The sequence below is a fragment of the Pteronotus mesoamericanus genome, unplaced genomic scaffold, assembly GCF_021234165.1.
Source record: "Pteronotus mesoamericanus isolate MK-2021 breed Mesoamerican mustached bat unplaced genomic scaffold, CSHL_Meso_final scaffold_167, whole genome shotgun sequence".
NCBI lineage: Eukaryota > Metazoa > Chordata > Mammalia > Chiroptera > Mormoopidae > Pteronotus > Pteronotus mesoamericanus.
The window spans coordinates 47,302,499-47,323,509 of NW_026555308.1; positions in this window are offsets into that span (position 1 = coordinate 47,302,499).

Consider the following 21,011-nt stretch of genomic DNA (forward strand, 5'->3'; position numbering starts at 1 on the left):
GTATAAACCACATTTACTTAAAAAAAAGATTAAAAAAAGCATACACTGAGGTCAGTCCCTCACAAGTGGCAGGATAGCAAGTCTGAACTCTCTGGTTTGGTAAAACTAATAAACCTCAAGTGTTAATACTTTGAAGATCCGTACTGTTGGAATTTAAAGTTATTTTTCCATTTTATGTGTAAAAATCCCCAATAGTCTTATAAATAGATATACAATTATTGAATTAGTGCTCACAGTTTATACCTGTATTGAACCACACTGATTTTGGGATAAATTTCTGCCCACAGGTCCTGCTACCTAGTTGCCATACTTACCACTTATTACTTACTATCATGGATTAAACTTGAGGGGTGGGGTGTCAAAACATCATTGACTCATCATTTTCAACCTGTGTATATAATCTTTTGCACAAAGATGAATTGGACCATTCAGATAACTTCCTTCAGTATTTGGAATTGTTATTTTCAGTATTTGGTATTTGGTCCAGAAGATCAGCTAATTGAGAGATTATGCGATTTAGAAATAGGGTTGAAATAATCTGTGGGCAAGCAGAAAAATCTGGCTGATAGAGGAAGGAGACCTAACCAGAAGAGCCAAAGGCTCCAAAAAAGAGAAGGTTGTCATACTAGTTAACAGTTTTCTATATTCAGTTATTGTGTATTTTGTCAGTGAAACACCATTTTTTCCCCCCGAAGAGACTTGAATCTAGATCAGTCCTAGCTGTTACATAAACTTGACTAAATCATTGTTAGTTCTTAGCTTTCACTTTCTATACTTGATTAAAACAACATTTTGAGAGCAATCAGCAGGGGTAAATCAGATGAGTATTCTTTCTTCTCCACATCATTTTATGGCCAGTATTCCTTTGAGGACACAGCTAGAAACAACCAATTTAAATTTGATATCAAAGTTATTGATGATTTAGCATCTTTAACTTCAGTAAAGGGACTGAAAGATTCAGTAGCTATGACAAGGAGATTTAAGGGTCAATGGGTACCCAATGGATTATTTCATAAAGAAGAAATGAAGAATGATCGATGCAATTGGCAGATTAATTGCCTGCCAGAAGCTGTCCCATTCAGTCAGCTTGGGACCCAGCCATGAGTGACTTATATGAAACCTGAAACAAACCTGGTCTAAACCCATACTTTAACTTACATTCTTCAGAAACTTACTAAATACCTGCTGGGTGCCAGATACTGTGCTAGGTGTCTGTGCACTCATGGGAGAATTATGAGCAAAGAGAAAATAGTGTTACTGACATATTTTTAGGCAACAGAAACAGGGCACTGTAAAATATTTATGGCAGAGACCTCAGTGGGGTTCTCCAGATAACAAATTATAGAGAACCCTTATTTTCTTCTAAGAATTAAACAGATTTGAATTGGAAGTTCAAATGACCAAAAAATTAAAGTGTAGTGCCTGTATGGACAGTTGCAGAAAGTGAAAAAATGGCATAGGATACTGGAAGCTGGGCAAAGGGAGGAGTGAAATGAGTAAGAGTTTAAGAGAAACTAGTTCTGAAAATGAGTAGTACTTAGCAAAACAGAAGCAGTGAGAAGCCAAAAGGGGAATGCTGAAAATCTGGATGCAGTTCTGACCTCGTTTAAAGAGACTTCGATTCCATAGCCTGTTGTGTTGACCATGATTCTCTAAATTGTGTCTCTACATAGAAACATTTTAACAGCTGCATGTTGATCCCGGAAACCACTGGAACAAAAGATCCTCCATGATGAGATTTATAAACCATAAAAGTAGATTTTACAATGCCTTTTCCCTCTCGTAGGTCGAGGGTGAATGGGTAGTTCCTAAATGTAAGAAATTAAAATTCAAGAATAATATTATGATATTAATAATTGCCTTACAATGAAATGATACCAACAATAAAAACAAGAATTTCTAAAAAAGAAAAAAACTGAACTACTTTTGGAAGATACTGAGCTTTCAAATTCAGAATTATGTGTAATATAGTTCTCAGATTAACACTTAGGGACTAATTAGCTTTGAAACTACTTTGTTTTTAGGAAGACACATTGTTGAACCTCACCTGAAAAAAACAAACAAACATTAACTTATGGATAATAAAAAGAATGGTGGTATTTTATGAATATGAAAAGCAATATAAATGCTGAATGGCAATAATGCCATCTCTACGTGACATCTGCCGAGTTTTTGTTTGAAAGGTTCTGCTTTAAATTAGACTACTGTTTCTGTTCTGCATTAAATAACTGAAATAAAATTATATCAAGGAGCATAAAATAAACAGACAAAGTTTTAAGTTTTGTTTGAATATTTACTGCACAGGGTCCAGCTCAAATAACACACCTTTTTATTACAAAACCATAAACATGTAATTCTGTTATATAACGATATCACACTCAAGCACACAATATTTTAAGTGAAATATTCAAATTAAAACTATGAATTTTAACACCCATATTATTACCCTACCAACCACACTCAAGCAGTTACTTCTATTGGACCTGTATTTGCATTAATTAATTGCTAAAAGCGTTGTCAGCTATAAAGTTGTAAGAACTATATGCCATATGTAGGTACCAAGTGAAATAAATATGCTAGAAAGAAGACATGAGCATAAATATGAAAAGATGTCATGATGCAAAAGATGGATATCTCAAAAGTCAGCTATAGGAGATCTAGATTCAAGATGTGATGTAGGAAGACCTCCTTAAAAAACCCTAAAGTCTGGCTGAGTGGTGACTAGACAACAGCAAACAAGAAGAAACCACATCCAAGTAAGTAGGAGAGACCAAGCCACAGTCTGGCATTAACCTCACTCCCAGCGTGGCACCGTGCAACCAGGAGAAAACTCAAAAGCCAGAGCTTCTCCCAGAGGAGCAAAGGGTTCAAACCCTACATTAAGCACCTCAACTTTTAAGATCTGCACATGAGAGTCAAGCCCCCCAAAACATCTAACTTTGAAAATCAATGCAGCATTATTTATAATTACCAAGATATGGGAGCAGCCCAAGTGCCCATCAGTACATAAGTGGATAAAACAACTATGGAATATTTACACAGTAGAATACTACTCGACCATTAAAAAAAAAGAAAATTTTACCCTTTACAACAGCATGGATGGACCTAGAGAACATTATGCTAAGTAAGCCAGTAAGTGAAAAACAAATATCATATGATTTTGCTCACATGTGGAATCTAATGAACAAACTGAACTAACAAGCAAAATAGAGACAGATTCATAGAGAGTAGGAAGACAGCTATGGGAGGGGCAGATTAAGGGGTGGAGGGACTGAGCAAAAAGGAAAAAGGACTCAGGGATATGGACAACAGTGTAGTGATTGCTAGGAGGAGGGCACCATAAGGGGGCTAAATGGTAATGGGAAAAAAGACAATAAATTTAAATGGCTACCAAAATAAGAAGGAAGGAAGGAAGGAAGGAAGGAAGGAAGGGAAAAGAAAAGAAAGAAAAAAGAAAAGAAAAAAAAAAGCAGAGAAAAGAAAAAAAGCAGATTGCATTCCAAGACCCACAAGACTATAGTGACCTGAGAAAAGTCCCAGTTGCCCTGTGCTGTACTCACCTGTCCCAGGATCCAGCGCAGAGGCAGCCAACTGCACCCGCACTGAAAGTGAAGGAGGCTCACCTGCTTATACTGAAGACCTCACCCTGAGGGGCAGGCATCTAATTTATCACATACACCCAGGAGTTTTGTTTGTATATTATATTACTGTTACTTCTCTTCTCCATCAAATAAGTGAAAGAAAATATGTAATTAAAAAAGTCAGCTATATGTTTTTGGATCTGTGATTCTATGAGAATCTTCCATAAGGCCCCTGAGTTCTGCTGAAAATAAAGAATAAAGTGGCTGCTTGAACCATCGTTGTTCCTAAGACCTGGGAAAGGAGTGAGGTTATCCATTTAAGGCTTTAATACTGGGAACTAGAGGGCTGTGGAAAGCAAAAAGAAAAGGTGAAACTTTGATTAGGTGGGAGAATATTGGATGAATGAGGGGAAGAAGATCAATTCTTCCCTCATCAAGCAAAGTGACTCAGTTTAATTTAAGCAGGAAAAGATGCGCTGGCTCACTGACTGGAAAATTCAAAGAGGTAAATGAGCTTCAGATATGACTGGAGCTCGGCATGAAAACTATGTGATTAGAAATGTCTTTTTATCCATCTCTTAACTCTTCTTTCATCTATTTTGGCTTCATTCTCAGCAGGTTTATTGCTCAGAGGAATAAAAACAGCCACCACCAGATGGATTGCATTGTGTTTCCAGGTAGAAAGCTCAGTCAGAGAGAACGCCTCTAAAAGTTTCAGCAAGGTTGAGACAGGATTCTGATTTGCCTCGCTTGTGTCATATGCCCATTTCTACACTAATCACTGAACCTAAGGAATGAGGAATCTGATTAACGGATCTGCGTAATACAGCCTCTGCATAGGTGAAGGGTGCAAGACTTAGCAGGTTACAGACAATCCAGAACACAAGATTATTCTTTAGAAGAAAGAGGACAAAGGAAGGGGAGCAAGAATGCATGATGGGTAGACAAGGAAGGCAATTAGCACCACCCACTACAGCCTTGTTTCTCACAACGTGGCGCTCGAAGGCGCAGCAGTGACATCACCTGAGAGCCTGATTTAAATGTAGAATTGCAAAGCCCATCCTAGACCTATGGAATTAGAATCTGCATGCCTATTAAAAATTTAAAAGTACTGATTGACACTTCCATGTAGGATACATTCATAACCAATTGCTCTATCCCTGCCTTTTGCTATTTGATATTATTACCTTTTTTCTTACCCATATCTCAGGTTTTTAGACTCTAGGTACTGGCACAAAGGTCCCAGAATATCTGATACTTTCTCCTCTCATTTATTACAATAACAGAAATAATCCCAATGAAAAGTGACAGTAGGTGGCAAGTTAAGCTTTGCTCATAAGATTATGTTCATCAATCCCTTCTTTAGATAAATTTTAATTTAACTGTTTTCCACTTTACCCTTCAATGGTTTCTCTTAATGCTTTTGTTAGGTTACCTCATAGTTTATGCCGATACAAATTCAGGAGGCTTATTACATGTTCTTTTAGTCATAGTCCTTGCTCAGATCTTGTATTAAATCATTTGCTTGGCAATTGTTTTTCTCTGCTGTTGTCTGGATAATCCCAAGTACCCAGACAGAACCTGTCAAGAACATCCGCTTTTTTTCCTCTGCCGTGGCCTTGTTGCTATGCTCCTGCAGTGCTCTGTGTTAATGTGACATTACTGCTCAAAGCTTTCATGTTGGCCATCGTTCCCAGTCTCACTGCGCTTTCCCATGGCAGCTCAGTAGAGCGTTCTGGAATGCCTTGTCAGTTACTTGTAATCACACAGCTGAAGTGACTTTGCCTTTTTCTTTTTGTTCACTTTACTAAGATACTTCAATAGTTTTGCAGAAACCAACTCCATGGAGCCAATATTGCCTTAAACATGACAGTAATTTATCCCTCAACTTTAACTAAATAGTATATGGATCAGTTTATTTCTAAGGCCTCAATTCTCCTAATAGCCACCAATGTCCTTGATTTCTGACTTATTTTCCAGAAGACATTTTGCTGAAATGTGTCACATTCTCGAAAACCAAAAAGATCCTTTTTCCCAAAATACAGGGTCTGGCAGAAGTAATACCTGCTTGAGTGTGGTTGGTAGCGTAATAATATAGGTGTAATAATTTGTATTTTTAACTTGAACATTTCATCTAAAATATTGTATGGTGTACTTGAGTGCAATATTGTTTTATTAGAGAATTACATGCTTATGATTTTGCAATAAAATATTTTGTAATAAAAAATGGGTATTTTTTGTGCTGGACCCTGTAGCATGCTTATTCCTATTTCATTGATTAGTAAAAAGAGAGAAGTAGTTTTTAATCTCAAAAACTTTAACTTGGAAATTTAATATATTTGCAATTACCACCATGTTTCTAACATTCAAAATGCTTTATGAGCAACCAGAAATGAATTGCTCGAAAATAGTCATATATATTTTTAAGTATGTTGAAGTGGGTGCTGAGAGGGTCAAAATTTAAATGGCTATTAAATGCATTTTAATGTATCCTTTTTGCAATGAAAAAGTCTTGTTTACCCTGTGTAGGTGTCTACCCTTCACCTCATTCCATGGGAGAAATGATTTGCTTCTTATGATTAGCATAACTACCTTGGGCACAATTTGAAGACTGGGCAAACATATGCACAGACTCATGAAATGATTGTCTCATCTCTGCTGGGAAATATTTTTATACTTTAAAGTGGGGAACAATGGCAGGAAAAGTGGACAAATTCTGAATATATTTTTCTTAGTAAAATATGAAATTGTTTATCAGATTTTGGAATTCTAAACAGACACCATTTTAATTTCATTTCAAAAATGTAAATCATACTGTATGTAAGTGCAGATCTTAATCTGAATCATACTCTAATCTGGGTTAAAGAGAAACAACAGGAAAGGGAATCTTAAGTGGCTGGTATGAACTAAACAAGTAAAGTGAGAGAAAAGTGCCTGAGAAAATAGTTCTGTTAAATGTAAAATAATTGAGAAGAATTCTTTTCGATATCAGCTATTTTTTTTAATCTCTCTATATCGTCAGGTTAAATAAACAAATATGGAGGGACATAACGTGAGTTTTCCAGTCTATGCATTAAGTTGAGTCATTTCTCATGGTTCATGGAAGTTCCTTAAAATAAAAAAAATGTATTTTCCCTTAATTGTGAAGGCTTTTAGAATTTACTGAGCTTTACTAAGAAATGCTTATGCCCCATCAGGCGTCTTAGTGAACTGAGTCTCTGTGAAAACAGGGCTTCTTTGCTACAAGCCCTTGCGGTGCACCGCCCGGTACAGCAGCCGCCAGCCGCAGGGGGCCATTTAACGAATAGCAATGGCACTCGTTCCAACTGAGATGTAATGTGAATGTAAAACATATGCTGTATTTTGAAAACTTAATCTGAAGAAAAGGATATAAAATACCTTATTAATAAGTTGTATAGTGATCGAAATTGAAATGATATTTTGTATATATTTTGTAAATATGTATTATTAAAGTTGATTTTAACTACTTTGTTTACAATTTAAATGTAGCTACTAGGTACTTTAAAATGACATACGTGGCTCCTACTGGTGGCTCATGTTATATTTCTCTTACAGTGACATTCTAGGTTATTTTTGCCTCTGAAAAATTTAACTTGTTACATATTGCTTAGTAATTCTTAGTTTATTAATGAGATAATTTTATCTTTAATATTTCTTGCAGCTATTAAGACAGAAGGATATACATATACCTAATTTGGTTTGAGATTATGAGAATATAATGCAATGTATTTGATTGTGTAGTACTTTTCATTCAGTGTTCAAGCTGTCAAAGAATGAAATATAAAGATTAACAAGTTAATTAATGTTGAAAAGAGAAAGATACAGAAAAATATTTCCCCTGAGTACACTTTGAAAATACCAATGACCTTGACATTTAGTTATCACATCTGTGGCATAGATGGAAGTAATTTTCTTTCCCTATTAGATGGAGACACAGTTATTCTTTGAAAAGGAAGATTAAATATACACATAAATTAGTGGCATTATCATTATATTATTAAGCATCAGTTATTGTTAGTTGTTGAATTACAAAGCCAGTTCAGTAAAACTGAGTGATAAAATAAGACCTAGTATAAGAAAACAATGAAAGAGCTGGTTTCCTAGGAAGCATTTTTCAGAGGTATTCTGCAACATGAAGAGTTGATGTTGAATCTCTCATTGTTAAGTGGTTTCACTCAGGAATTTTATCGACACAATTATGATGTATTTTTCCATTAGAAAACCAATTTTCACATAAGTGGTGAAATCAAGCTCCAGCTTGATTGTTATGATGAGAAGGATTATGCTGTCAAATCAGATGGATCCATGTGAAGGCAATGTTTTTGTTTAGACAAATACTGAAAATTATTTGAGTGCAAAAGGGCTACATTAGCATAAACTTCCAACTTTACTGAATAAACCTGAAGAAAACTTATCTCTTCTTTCTTATATGAGAGTTTTAAAAGATTAGGAAATGACATGGAACAGAATTTATTTTTCATAATAAATTTTAGAATTTGATTTTGTATTGAGTACATGAAATACTATATTAATAGTGTTTTTTACTGATCTTGTTAATATTTTGTACATTTCTGATATTGCAAGGCATTATCCTTAGAGCCTTTGATTTGGTATCACATTTGTTGTTGTTCATAAAGTACATCATAAAACCAGTTTTCACTGGCAATGTGACATGTTCTGTAAAGATTAGGTTCATGGTACTCAGAAATTCTTTAATGAGAAGATTTGGGTCTGTTCTTTAACATAAGGAGTATGGCATTCCACATCCTTTCTGAAACTCCAAAGGAGAGTGACCCATGAGGCCAAGGAGACAGGAAATTTCCTATTGGAGGGGGTAGCATTTCTGAAGACCAGACACCTATGGATAAAATGATTCAATTTGCTGCAGGAGAATGTCCACCAACAGGGTTTCCCTGCTTCCCTGTTTGTTGTGGGGGACCCATTGAAAAAAACACAAAGAGGTATAGATGCTTTAATTTGCGTGAAGACTATATTTTTTCACCTTGAAAAGCTGAAAGGGAATGTAGCTTAGGGCAATTCATCAATTTGTACCTTATCCCTAGATCTTTTTTTTCCTCCTGATACTATCCCTGAGTGAAGAATGAGAACTCCATCGTTATGGGGCCCTGATGTTGCTGAGGTTTTAAATGGTCCTCATACCAAGTCTCACAAGAGGACCGCCAAAATACTCATATATCGTTATGCCTTCTCAAAGGCATGAGGAGTTTTCAAACAGTGGCCTAGCAGCCTTTAGATAAGCACAAGATCATTAATAGGACCCAATTTTTCCTGTGAATATGGAGCTGGCTGATTTCCATTTATTCTGAGATAGTCAGGTGTGCACAAGCAATGCAGGAGGGCACAAGTTCGCTAATGCATGCTCCATGAGGAGCAGCTCCTGAAACACTGGCAGTACAGTGACTCCAAGCATAGGGTTCAAAGCTTGGTGCTTCTATGAGGCTTTTGCGATGTTTTCAGGTGAAGGAAAATTCTCAGCCAAAGAAATGCACTGTGGATCCTGCTCTTGAACTGGGGGAGTCTGTTATCTGTACTGACCTCCAGGTCCTGCATGCCAAGCCACACTAAGGATAGTACCTTTGTGGGAGACGCTGTCTGTTGCTAGCTCTGGTGAAAAAGTAACCCAGTGTGGGGAACAATGCTTTCCCATTCTTTGCTATCCAAACCCTAAGTTTCTTCAAGTAGTTAAGATCCCATTTCTTCGGGAAAATTGTAATTGCTGAAAGTGTTTCAAGCTAATTCATGTTCATGTTTTCTTCCATTGCCCAGGATGGGTCCAGCATGAGGTCTGGGTTTAATAAAATGCAAAAGGAAGTTTGTTAAGAAACTCTTGAAATATTTTTCTTCCTATTAAGAGAGGGACTTTTGAGGAGATACTCTCAGTTCCTAGTTTGGATGCTATGGTGTGAGCCATGATGCCTGTGGCTAAATAGCCCTCTTTCCATGGTCAGAGGATGGAGACATCACCAGTGAGCCGAGTAGATGAAAAGAAACAGAGGAGCCTTAAATACATTGCTGAGTTCCTAAGACTCTTTGGGGCTTCCCATCTCTAAATTATGTCTTTTGATGAAATTTTATTCTTATGGTACATTTTTCATTACCATTTATCCTCTTCATGCCCCCTCCCCCCTCCACAATTACAAACTGTTGTTTATGTCCATGAGTCCTTTTTCCTTTTTGTTCAGTCCCTCAACCCATTAAAGCCACCCACCCAAGAGCTAACAGCCCACTCTTTATCTATGAGTCTGTCTTTATTTTGCTTGTTAGTTCAGTTCGTTCATTAGATTCCACATATGAGTGAAGTCATGTGATAATTGTTTTTCTCTGACTTGCTTATTTCACTTAGCACAATGTTTTCCAGGTCCATCCATGCTGTCACAAAGGGTAAAATTTTCTTCTTCTTCTTCTTTTTTTTTTTTTTTTTACAGCTGAGTAGTATTCCATTGTATAAATGTCCCAGAGTTGTTTTATCCACTCATCAATTAATGGGCACTTCAGCTGCTTTCATATCTTGGCGATTGTAAAGAATGCTGCAATGAACATAGGTGTGCTCATTGTTCTTTTGAATTAGTATTTTGGGTTTCCTCAGATAAATTCCAAGAGGAGTAATCACTGGTTCATAAGGTAGACCCATTTTTAATTTTCTGAGGTATCACCATACTGCTTTCCACAGTGACTGCACCAATCTACATTGCTGTCAACAGTGCAAAAGGGTTCCGTTTTCTCCACATCCTCACCAGCACTTGTTTGTTGATTTATTGATGATAGCCATTCTCATCAGTATGAGGTGATATCTCATTGTACTTTGAATTTGCATTACTCTGATGATTAGTGACATTGAGCATCTTTTCATTTAACTGTTTGCCATCCATGTGCCCTTTTTGAGAAGTATCCAAGTCCTTTGCCCATTTTTAACTGTATTTTTTGTTTTATTGAGTTTTATAAGTTCTTAATAAATTATGCAAATTATCCCCTTATCAGGTATATCAGCAAATATGTTCTCCCATTCAGTGAGTTATCTTTTTACTTTGTTGGTGATTTCCTGTGCTGTGCAAAACTTTTTAGTTTAAAGTAGTCTTTTTGTTAATTTTTTTCTTCTGTTTCCCTTGTCTGAGGAGATATAACCAATGAAATATTGCTAGGAGCAATGTTCAAGATTTTACCGCCTATGTTTTCTTCTAAGAATTTTATAGTTTCAGGTATAACATGTAAGTCTTTAATCTTTTTAAATTTATTCTTGTGTGTGATGTAAGAAGGTGGTCTAGTTTCATTTTTCTGCACATATATGTCCAATTTTCCCAGCATCATTTATTGAATAAAATATTTTTAACCCATTGTCTGTGCTTGCTTCCTCTTCAAACATTAATTGACTATAAAGGTGTGGGTTTATTTCTGGGCTAATTGATCTATGTATCTGTTCCATTGATCTATGTATTATGCCAGTGCCATGCTGTTTTGATTACTATGGCCTTATAATATAACTTTACACTAGGTAGTATGATTCCTCAAAGTTCTTCTTTCTCAAGATCACTGTGGCTACTGGGAGCCTTTTGTGGTTCCATATAAATTTTTTTAAATATTTGCTCTAGTTTTGTGAAATATGTCATTGGAATCTTGATAGGTTTTGCATTGAATCTATAGGTTGCTTTGGTTAGTGTGGACATTTCAATGATGTTAATTCTTCCTACCCATAAACAAGGTATGTGCTTTCACTTATTTATATTTTCTTCAGTTTCTTACTTCAGTGTCTTATAATTTATCAAGTACAGGTTTTTTTTACATCTTTGGTTAGGTTTATTCCTGGGTATTTTATTCTTTATGAAACAATTGTAAATGGGCTTATTTTCTCAATTTCTCTTTCTGGTAGTTCACATTGGCATATAAAAATTCAACTGATTTCTGGGTATTAATTTTATATCCTGCTACTTTACTGAATTTATTTATTAGCTTTAGTAGTTTTTGGTGGAATCAAACCTTTAACCAGACTCATCAAGAAAAAAGAGAGAGGACCCAAATAAATAAAATCAGAAATGAAACAGGAGAAATAACAATTGACACCAGAGAAATACAGAGGATTGTAAGAAAATAATCTGAATAACTATATGCCAACAAATTGAACAAACCTGGGTGAAAAGATTAGATTCCTAGAAACATAGAAGTTTTTGAAACTAAATCAGGAAGAATCAGAAAATCTGAATAGACAGATTATACCTTGTGAAGTTGAAGTAGTAATCAAAAAACTCCCCACAAATAAAAGCTCTGGACCAGACGGCTTCATAGTGAATTTTACCAAACATTTAAGGAAGAACTAACACCTGCCTTCTCAAGCTATTCCAAAAAATTCAAGGAAAGATGATTCCCAATTTCATTTTACAAGGCCAGCATTATCCTAATTCCAAAACCAGATAAAAACATTACCAACCAAGGAAAATTATAGGCCAATATCCCTGATGAACATAGATGCTAAAATCCTCAACAAAATGTTAGCAAACTGAACAGCAATACATCAAAAAGATCATACACCATGGTCAAATGAGATTTATTCCAAGACTACAAATTTGGTACAACATTTACAAATCTATAAATGTGATACATGATGTAAACTGAAGGCTAAAATCCACATGATCATATCAATAGATGCAGAAAAAGCATTTGATAAAATCCAGCACCTGCTTATGATAAAAAACTCTCTGCAAAGTGGGCATAAAGGGAACATACCTCAACATAATAAAGGTCATATATGACAAACCCACTTCCAGCATCATACTCAATGTGCAAAAACTACAAGCGTTCCCCTTAAGATCAGTAACAAGACAGGGACATCTGCTTTCACTTCTCTTATTCAACAAAATACTGGAAGTCCTGGCTGTAGCAATCAGACAAAAAGAAGAAATAAAACGTATCCAAACTAGAAAGGGAAAGGTAAAACTGTCTTTATTTGCAGATGTCATGAAACTGTACATAGAGAACCAATGGTATCTTACACTAAAGAACTAAGAAACTACTAGCATGTTATGTTTTAATCACTACCAAAAGCATTCTCTTGATGATGTAATTCTCGTTCTGGGGATCTAAGGTGTTTGCTCATGCCTCTTAGCCTTTTGCAGAATCCCAGAGGCTCTACCACATGAACATAATATATTACCAGGTTAGTCAGGTCAGTAGGATGCCTTTGGGTTTGGCCACAGTGGCCCAATAAAGAAACACTGGTCTGATAAATCCACCTTAGCTGGCATGCCTATGTCCTCAGCATTGGCTTTCAGTATACTGGCCCCAGACCTTCTCTATGGAAAGGGTGAATGGAACAGCATAGGATGGATGGACAGTGTAAGTGCCTCTGATTATGATTCTTTGTAATCAGTTTTTACCTCTCCCCCTCCCCTTTCTTTCCTTCTGTTGCTCTAAGTGTTCTGTGGGAGAATAGCAGTGGCTGGGGCCTGCAGAAATTTATAAGAAATTGATGATTTCACAAGTTCATTATTGAAAGCTCAAAAGGAAACTTTTTTCCTCCAAGCGTTTTAATTGAAAATTCTTAACTAATTTAAGAAACTGGGAAGAAATTGGTATAGTTTTATAATCCATAATTTCATGGTACTGAAAAAACAAGTAATATCTGGAAGCAGAAAATATTGCTGAAGATTCATGGGAAAACTTTGGGGTGAGGGTTAGGAAATTTTCATTCTTGTGAAGTTCTGCTGCTGAGTAGCATTATGACCTCAGTTTATTCATCTGTGAAATGAGGTATTTAGGTGACTAAATGTCTTTTACTAAAACACAGTGTAACTGTCCTATAGTCCTCACAACTTTGTTTCTTTATTGGAGTCTTCAAACCTAAGCTGCACTCTGTGCCATAGCACTTTACTTGCTATAATACATATTGTGTTATTTCATTTCTTAAAAAATAAGAAACAATGCATGTGTAGTTTTTGGTAGTCATTGGCCTTTATATCAAGTAACTCTTGATAGTTTTATATACTTAAATGGGCAAAAAACATCAAAGGGATGGTATACTCTGTAACTCTTGACATATTTTACATTGTCATACAGATGCATTTTCAGCTGTATGTGCCAATACTAAGGTTAAACTCAAGGTCTTAAAGTATATTTGGACTTAAATAAAATTGAATTTTCTGTGTGTCCTTGTATTTTTGTGTGTAGAAAAAAATTCTATTTTCACATTAAATGGGTGTAATTTTAAGTGTTGCCAGTGATGACAGAAAGTGCCTTTCTGCAGGACAAAGAGAGTAGGGCTCAAAGAATATAGATAGATAGATAGATAATTAGATACAGATATATAACAGGAAAAAGAGCCAAAAAGTGCCAAAGCTAATGTGAATTTAAATACCTATCTATCTATCTATCTATTTATCTGTCATCTGTCTACCTGATTGATTGAAGTCTCATTTTTAATAGCAGAAGAAGAGTAAACCTTATTCTAGGTATTACATCTGAACAGAATTGATTTTTTTAAACAGATAGCCATAAGCTCTGAATTTAAATACATAACCAATCTCAATATCCTAAACTAGAGGCTTCCATGATGCCAATACTGCTTTCTCCATGAGCCCTTTCAGTGCTATAGACCCTTATCAAAAATAAAAGGAAGAAAGGACGGCCTATAATCATTGGCTTTATGCTCTTTCACCAAAAGAAGTTGCTGTGCCTGTGAGCATCCACCTAGTCAGAGAGATTTTTCTGACTCACCCACAAATAATAACTCATGCTCTTTCCAAAGGAGGATTTATTTTTCTGTGAATAGAAATACAAATTTCCTTCTACCTCAATGACTCAAATGAGGAGCTGACCTAGAATCCAGAGATTAAAGTGAAGCTATAATAATCACCTTCCACCTCTCTCTTTGGAGTTTACTTTGCTTTTGGAGTGAACAGGTACATTTTCAATCAAAAGCAAGCTGTTTTTTTTTAACCACATACAAAAAGCTGTTACTGGTAGATACCTGAAAATACATTTTTTCTTTTCGTCCAGACTGAAAGGCACTGATAGCATACTCTGTTAGTATTGCCCTTAGAAAATGGTAAAAGCCAGTCTTAACTGCTTGCTATAAAGTCTCTGACTGCATATTTGTGGGGGCTTCTGGCTCTTTTTCCTGTTTTCATCAGGTTGACAGCTTCTATACTGCCTGATTTTGATACCCTCATCAATGATTAATGTCCGTGGGGTTTTCAAGGAAGAGTGAGTGGATTTTTGGGTTTGCTAAGAACCCTGCCCTGGAACGGGAATGGCAAAATAAGTTATGCCCAGGCAACTGTCCTCAGGGCCACAGTTGTTCTCTAACTTCCCCTAAGTCAGAGGATTAGTCCAGGAAGGCAGACTATATATCCAGCTCTTTGTTTTTCCATGTATGAGTTTTGAAAATTCAAAGGAATGAGGCCTATGGGCACCAGCAAATTTATCAGGGGACATCTGTCTCAATGAGAGCCTAGTGTGTAAGAAGTAACCTAAGGTGTAGGTCTACTCTTGTAGCTGTTTTTCATAGATGAGTCTGCAATAGAGAGACAACCTCCTCAAAGTCACCGAGCTAATAACTTGGACTCATCTCCAGGTAAGGCTTGCTTTGGAACCTGGTTTTCTACCCCAGCAGTGGCTTGCCATTTATACTTTGAGATATTTCCCCAACTCTAGAGAATGCCTCAGAGATCTTGATAGAGTGGAAGTTAGAAATTACTCTAAGCTTTTATCTATTTTATATATTCAACTTTCAGATAGGGTATATGTTTAAAAATATTTTTCATTATTTAAAATAATTTGAAAACTCCATATTATTTTCTATTCATTTCTTGATTCTGTCATATTCTAAAGAACAGAGTTAGATGGATGGATAATGTCAGACCTATGGAATTATTTTCTACTTTCAACCATCCAACCATCCATAGTCAGATGATTTATTTATTTATACACACACACACAATGAGAGAGAGAGGGAGAGAGAAGTGTACAAATACAGGTTTTTGTTGTTCTTGAAACTTTAACCACCTGCTTCTTCAGTTGCCTAAAATGTAGTATTTTGGAATAATATACACATGACCTAGTTAAATCTTGTGATGTTTTCTGTTCTCTTTACCTTATTGTCAGTCAGCAAGCTTTGTGAGTACAGGAGAGGCAGTACTGTATTTTGCTGTGTATAATGTTCTCCCGTGCATACTGTGCGCCCACATTTTTGGCCCAAACTTTCAGGAAAAAAGATTTCACTTTAATATTTTTAATTCAATTTTTATTTAGTTATACTTTGAAACAAAACCAATTATTGCATTTCAGAGTATTACTTTGCATTTGGACATCACTATTGCTTTCTAGAGTTACACTTTTAACACAAAGCATAGATAAAATAATTAAAACATTTATATAGATACAGAATTAGGACTGCCCATTTATAATACCCATCCTTATTTTTTCCTCAAAAATCTGGGCAAAAAAAGGGTGCGCATTATACAACAAAATATGGTAAATATGTTTAGTAGCCAAGTTCTGTGACAATGCTATTTTCCCAATGAATTCTGGGTGCTTTTTGGCAGAAATAGATTAGGTGTTTGTGTGTTTCCTTCACGTCAACTTTAATTATCATTATGAGGGCAAAACAGCAGTTTAGTATTTAGAGTACATTAAATTCCTTGGAATTTCATGGTGATACAAATGTCTAGTGAAAGTATAGACAGCCCTGGAGACTTTGAGAATTGAAAGTTTGATACAAGACCAAAGACCATCTTTAAAGACTATGAATAATAGAATCAGTAAAAAGTGATGTACTAACTTGCTTTTAAGGTGAGGAAAATTTGGCTGGAGATCAAATGACTACATGAATACCTAAACAGGGTAGTGTCCCAGCACAGGAAAGGTAGTACTGCTTTCTGCCTGTAGGTGGCAATAGAACAGCTGTGGGCTCATGGAGGCCTGTGTCCTGTGACCAGGGAATCAGAGACGTTCAGGGAGGGGATATGAGACCACAACCATAATCTGTGGAAGCCAAGAGGACAACTAAGGATTCTGAGGAGTTGACACTACTCTAACATTCAGCAGAAGAACCTCAACGAAGCCTCAAATCAGTGACTTGCACACAGATGTGGAACTGAGGGTCAAAACAATTGTAAGGAAGTAAGGAAGCAGCACAGGTCACCGAGTGGGTGGCTTAGAAGGCTTGAACCCTTCAGAGCGTCTTTCCTCGTTTACCTGAGACACCAGAGCAGGAAGGAGGAGATCTGGGTTCAAGCATTACTCCTGTTAGTGATTAGTAGCATAGCATGGGAGTAACCTGGGCCTTGTTTCTACATTTAGGATAGAGGTACTCAAAGGTTCTCCCAGATCAGGCATTTTAAGATTCCCCCAGTCCTTCCCATACTGATCCATTCCTGCTCCCCTTCTAAGTACTTGTCTATTACAAGAGCACCTCAGTTTGTGCATTTTGGTTCTCACTCTCCATCTCAGATTCAATGTCTTTATCCGATGGATTCCTAACCCTATGAGTTACCCTTCGTCTTTGATTTGAGCGTGCTTTGCTTTCTCTCCCTTCCTGTGTTCCCCAACCCAGGCCTCTCTCTCTGGAGTGCTTTTGTCTTGTTCTCCACATACTCCCACTCTCACCTTCCCAAGCCAAGCAAATGACGAGAGTTCAGATATCTTAACCCTAAAGGAGAACAAGATAAGAAAAACAAAGTAACTGTAGGTAACCTAAATGACTATGAAATGGAAGGTATGGAAAAAAATGAACAGACTACTAGAAAACCTTTGTTATTTACTATAAAATATTATTTTGCATCAGTTAAAGAAAACATGAAATGTTTATTATTAATTGGATACCTCTGGGTGTAGCTGAAAAGAGAAAAGAGAAAACATTTCTAAAACAAATGTTTGAATTTAATTTATTAATTTTTACTTCCAAAATTAGGTTTTTAAATACACTCCTAGTCTTCCCTATGAGTGGCAAAAGCATTAAGAAAAAATAAAATGTATGAATTTTTAATTTACTGGGAAGCCCTTGATAATAAGGACAGCATGACTCATCACCAGGATTTGCTTTAAGAAACCTGCAAAGTTCACTGGAAACGATGTGCCCTTATCATCAACTGGCTCTTGTTGTGCCTTGTCTCTTATTGCTCTTTCAGCTTCTACCCTGTTGTATCGTTTTCTCAGCAATAACTAAATTTGTTTTTATAATTTTTGGCCATTTCTGTAACATAAAATTGCTTTGCCCTCAGTCCTTTTTGATCTCTCTACCATGAATTCTGTTGACACATTGACATTTCATAGATGTGCCACTTAGCACATCCTCAAGTGGAATGCACTGTAGATTGTGGTGGACCTCAGCAACGATCATAGCAATGAGACTTTTATAATGACCATTAGGAAAAAAACAAAAGCCCTCATGACATACATGGTTTTGAGTGCTTAGCAGTTACAGCACCTCCTGTCACATATTTTCATGTACCTTTCTAGTGTTCAGAAACCCCTGCAAGCTAGATTGCCCTGCAAGAAATAGGCTGAACTTTGGAATTAGATAACCTTAGATTTGAACTCATGCTCCACCTTTTGCAATTTGGGTGATGCTTGGCAACCTCTCTTACCTTTCTGGGCTTCTCTTTCTTTTTCTTACAATGGGAATAATACCTTATAGCAATGTTTCTTGTCCTTTCAGTTATTGGCATTTTAGGCTGGATAAGTCATTGTGATGGGGGCTGTCCTATGTAGATGTTTAGTAACATCCTAGGCCTCTCCCCAGTACATACTAGCTGTACCTTTCCAGTTGTGAAAGCCAAAAAATGTGTTCAAACATTGAAAATGTATGCTTGGGGAGAAATTATACCCTGTTGACAACCATTGCCTTACAAGATGTGAGAATTAAATGTAATATTTGTAGTGTACTTAGGATATGGAAAAAACTAATTAATAACTGGCACTTGCTTGGACATCATTTCTAACTCTGATTTAATATTTTGGACACTAAGAATACAACTACACAGGTTAGTGAGACAGGAACCAGGAGGCTCGATTTTGTAAGAAGGGACTTAAGGGGCCATTGAGCTGGAGTTAGACATGAAAGTAGTCTGGATAAAACAAGCTGGATGACATAGGTTATAGTGTTAGGCTGAATATCTGAATTACTGATATCTCCACCAGCCTGTTTTAATTAGGTAATGTCTTTTGTTTTACAAGGCATCATTTACATTAAATGATTTAATTTGGAAGGACAGGAAAAATTCGGGTATATGAATTAATCAATTATATTACTGGGAAGTTTCTAAGAGTAACAAACAAACAAACAAATCCAGAGCCACCCAAGAAAGTGTCTTTCTGAGAGAAATGCATATTGCAATCCAGCATGTGATTTTTTCCCCATAAGAACTTAAAAAACAATATCTCCTAAGAGAAGAGTTCAGTTTTTTTGTAGTCTCGTCTTGGTTGTTGTTTTATTGTGCAAAATGTAATATTTCAACATGATTTACAATTTAGGATTTGAATTATTAGTTGAGAAATCCAGAAATCTGTGCCCATACTCTCCTATGCAACTATAAATATTTCCTTGGAAATCTTTGTGGCAATACACTATATACTCTATGTATTGCTCCATATAATGTGGACAGTTCTATAAATTAGCTTGAAAGAAAAAAGGTAGTAAATGTGAGTCATGGCTCCACATGCTGCTATAAACAAACAAGGATGGCCTTAGTGACATTTTGAAGTTATTCAGAAGTGTTTTGTGAGGTTACCTGTTCGATTAGATACATATTCCTATTGATGGTTTCTCTGCTTTCTTTCTTCTTCTTTCTCTTTCTCTGTTTTCTTTCTCTCTCTTTCTTGCTTCCTTTCCTTCCTTTCTTTCTTTCTTTCTTTCTTTCTTTCTTTCTTTCTTTCTTTCTTTCTTTCTTTCTTTCTTTCTTTCTTTCTTTCTTTCTGTCACTAAGAGGAGCTAGGAAGTTAGAGGAGTGGAAGCAGGTGGGAGGAAATGTCAGTGTTGGCAATTTAATTTATTAACTAAATTAACTGGGGTACCAATAAAAGCTGTAATCATGAGGCCATCTGAAAGTCATTAGCTGTTTTATTGTTAATGAAGCCCATGCCAACATGAAATGGAACCAGATGTTCTCGGTGGGGGCCAGCAGCTGTTTTGTAGAACAGAATCATATAGGTAGGTTGGACTGTGATAAAAAATCTGTAATAATAGCAAAATGCTTTGTATTTATAGAGTGTCTTTATTCAAAAATGAATGCATGAATCCTTAGAGGACATCCCCTGGGGATATAGCCATAAAGATAGGACAATTATTTTATGGGTACAAATAAGTATAAGTAGGAGCACATAGAGGTGTGTCTTCATAGGCCATCTGTGCAGACTGAGCTATAAAGTCTTAGCTGAGATATACCCCAGGTTTTCCTTCTCCTTCCCTGAAGTTGAGGCTGCTGTAGAAGTTTTAGTGCCCACTTTAAATCTGTCAACCTAAGTATCTAATAAGCTGCTTAGGAGGAGGCAGCCACTCTCTACTCTGAGGTCTAGAATCACTGATCATTTTATGAACAATTACACTGTGATCCTTGGACTGCTAAGACCTCAGGGATGACACTTGAATAGTTAGACTCTTTATTCACTTAGCACATATTTGTTAAAAATATTCACAGTGCTAAACTCTGAGTTGGAGAAACAAAGTCAAGGAGAACAGTACTGGGCCAGAGAGAGCTCTCAGGACAGACTGAAAAAACTGAGATTTATAATGCATCTAGGCAGTGGTGATGGGCACATACAGTCTGACATTTTTGGGTGGTTACATCAGAAGGAAGAGCAATAGATAACCAGGTAAAGAGTGGGGAAAATAGATGATAACAGGTAATTGGTAGGGTATGTCAAAAGGTCTAGTAGCAAAAAATCATTTTCCTTTCCAAGAACAACAAATGGATTGAAAAGTTATAGGATAGGAAAGAAGATGGAGAATGGGGGTTGGGAAGATAGTGGAAGATGAATTAAAGAATTATTTTAAAGTTGTAGGTATTGTACTACTTGATACAAAACTATACTTCAAGGCCATAGTAATCAAACCAGCATGGTACCAGCATAAAAACAGACACATAGATAAATGGGACAGAAAAGAAAGCCCACAAATAAACCCACACCTGTATGTTAATTAAAATTTGACAAAGGAGGCAAAAGTATACAATGGGGTAGGGAAATTCTCTTCAATAAATGGTATTGGGAAAATTGGACAGACAAATGCAAAAATATTAAACTAGACCACCAACTTACACAATACACAAGAATAAACTCAAAATGGTTAAAATACTTACATATAAATACTGACATATAGTCACAAAACAATAAAAAATCATAGAAAAAAACATAGGCAGTAAAATCTCAGACATTTCTCATAGCAATATTTTTGCTGATATGTGT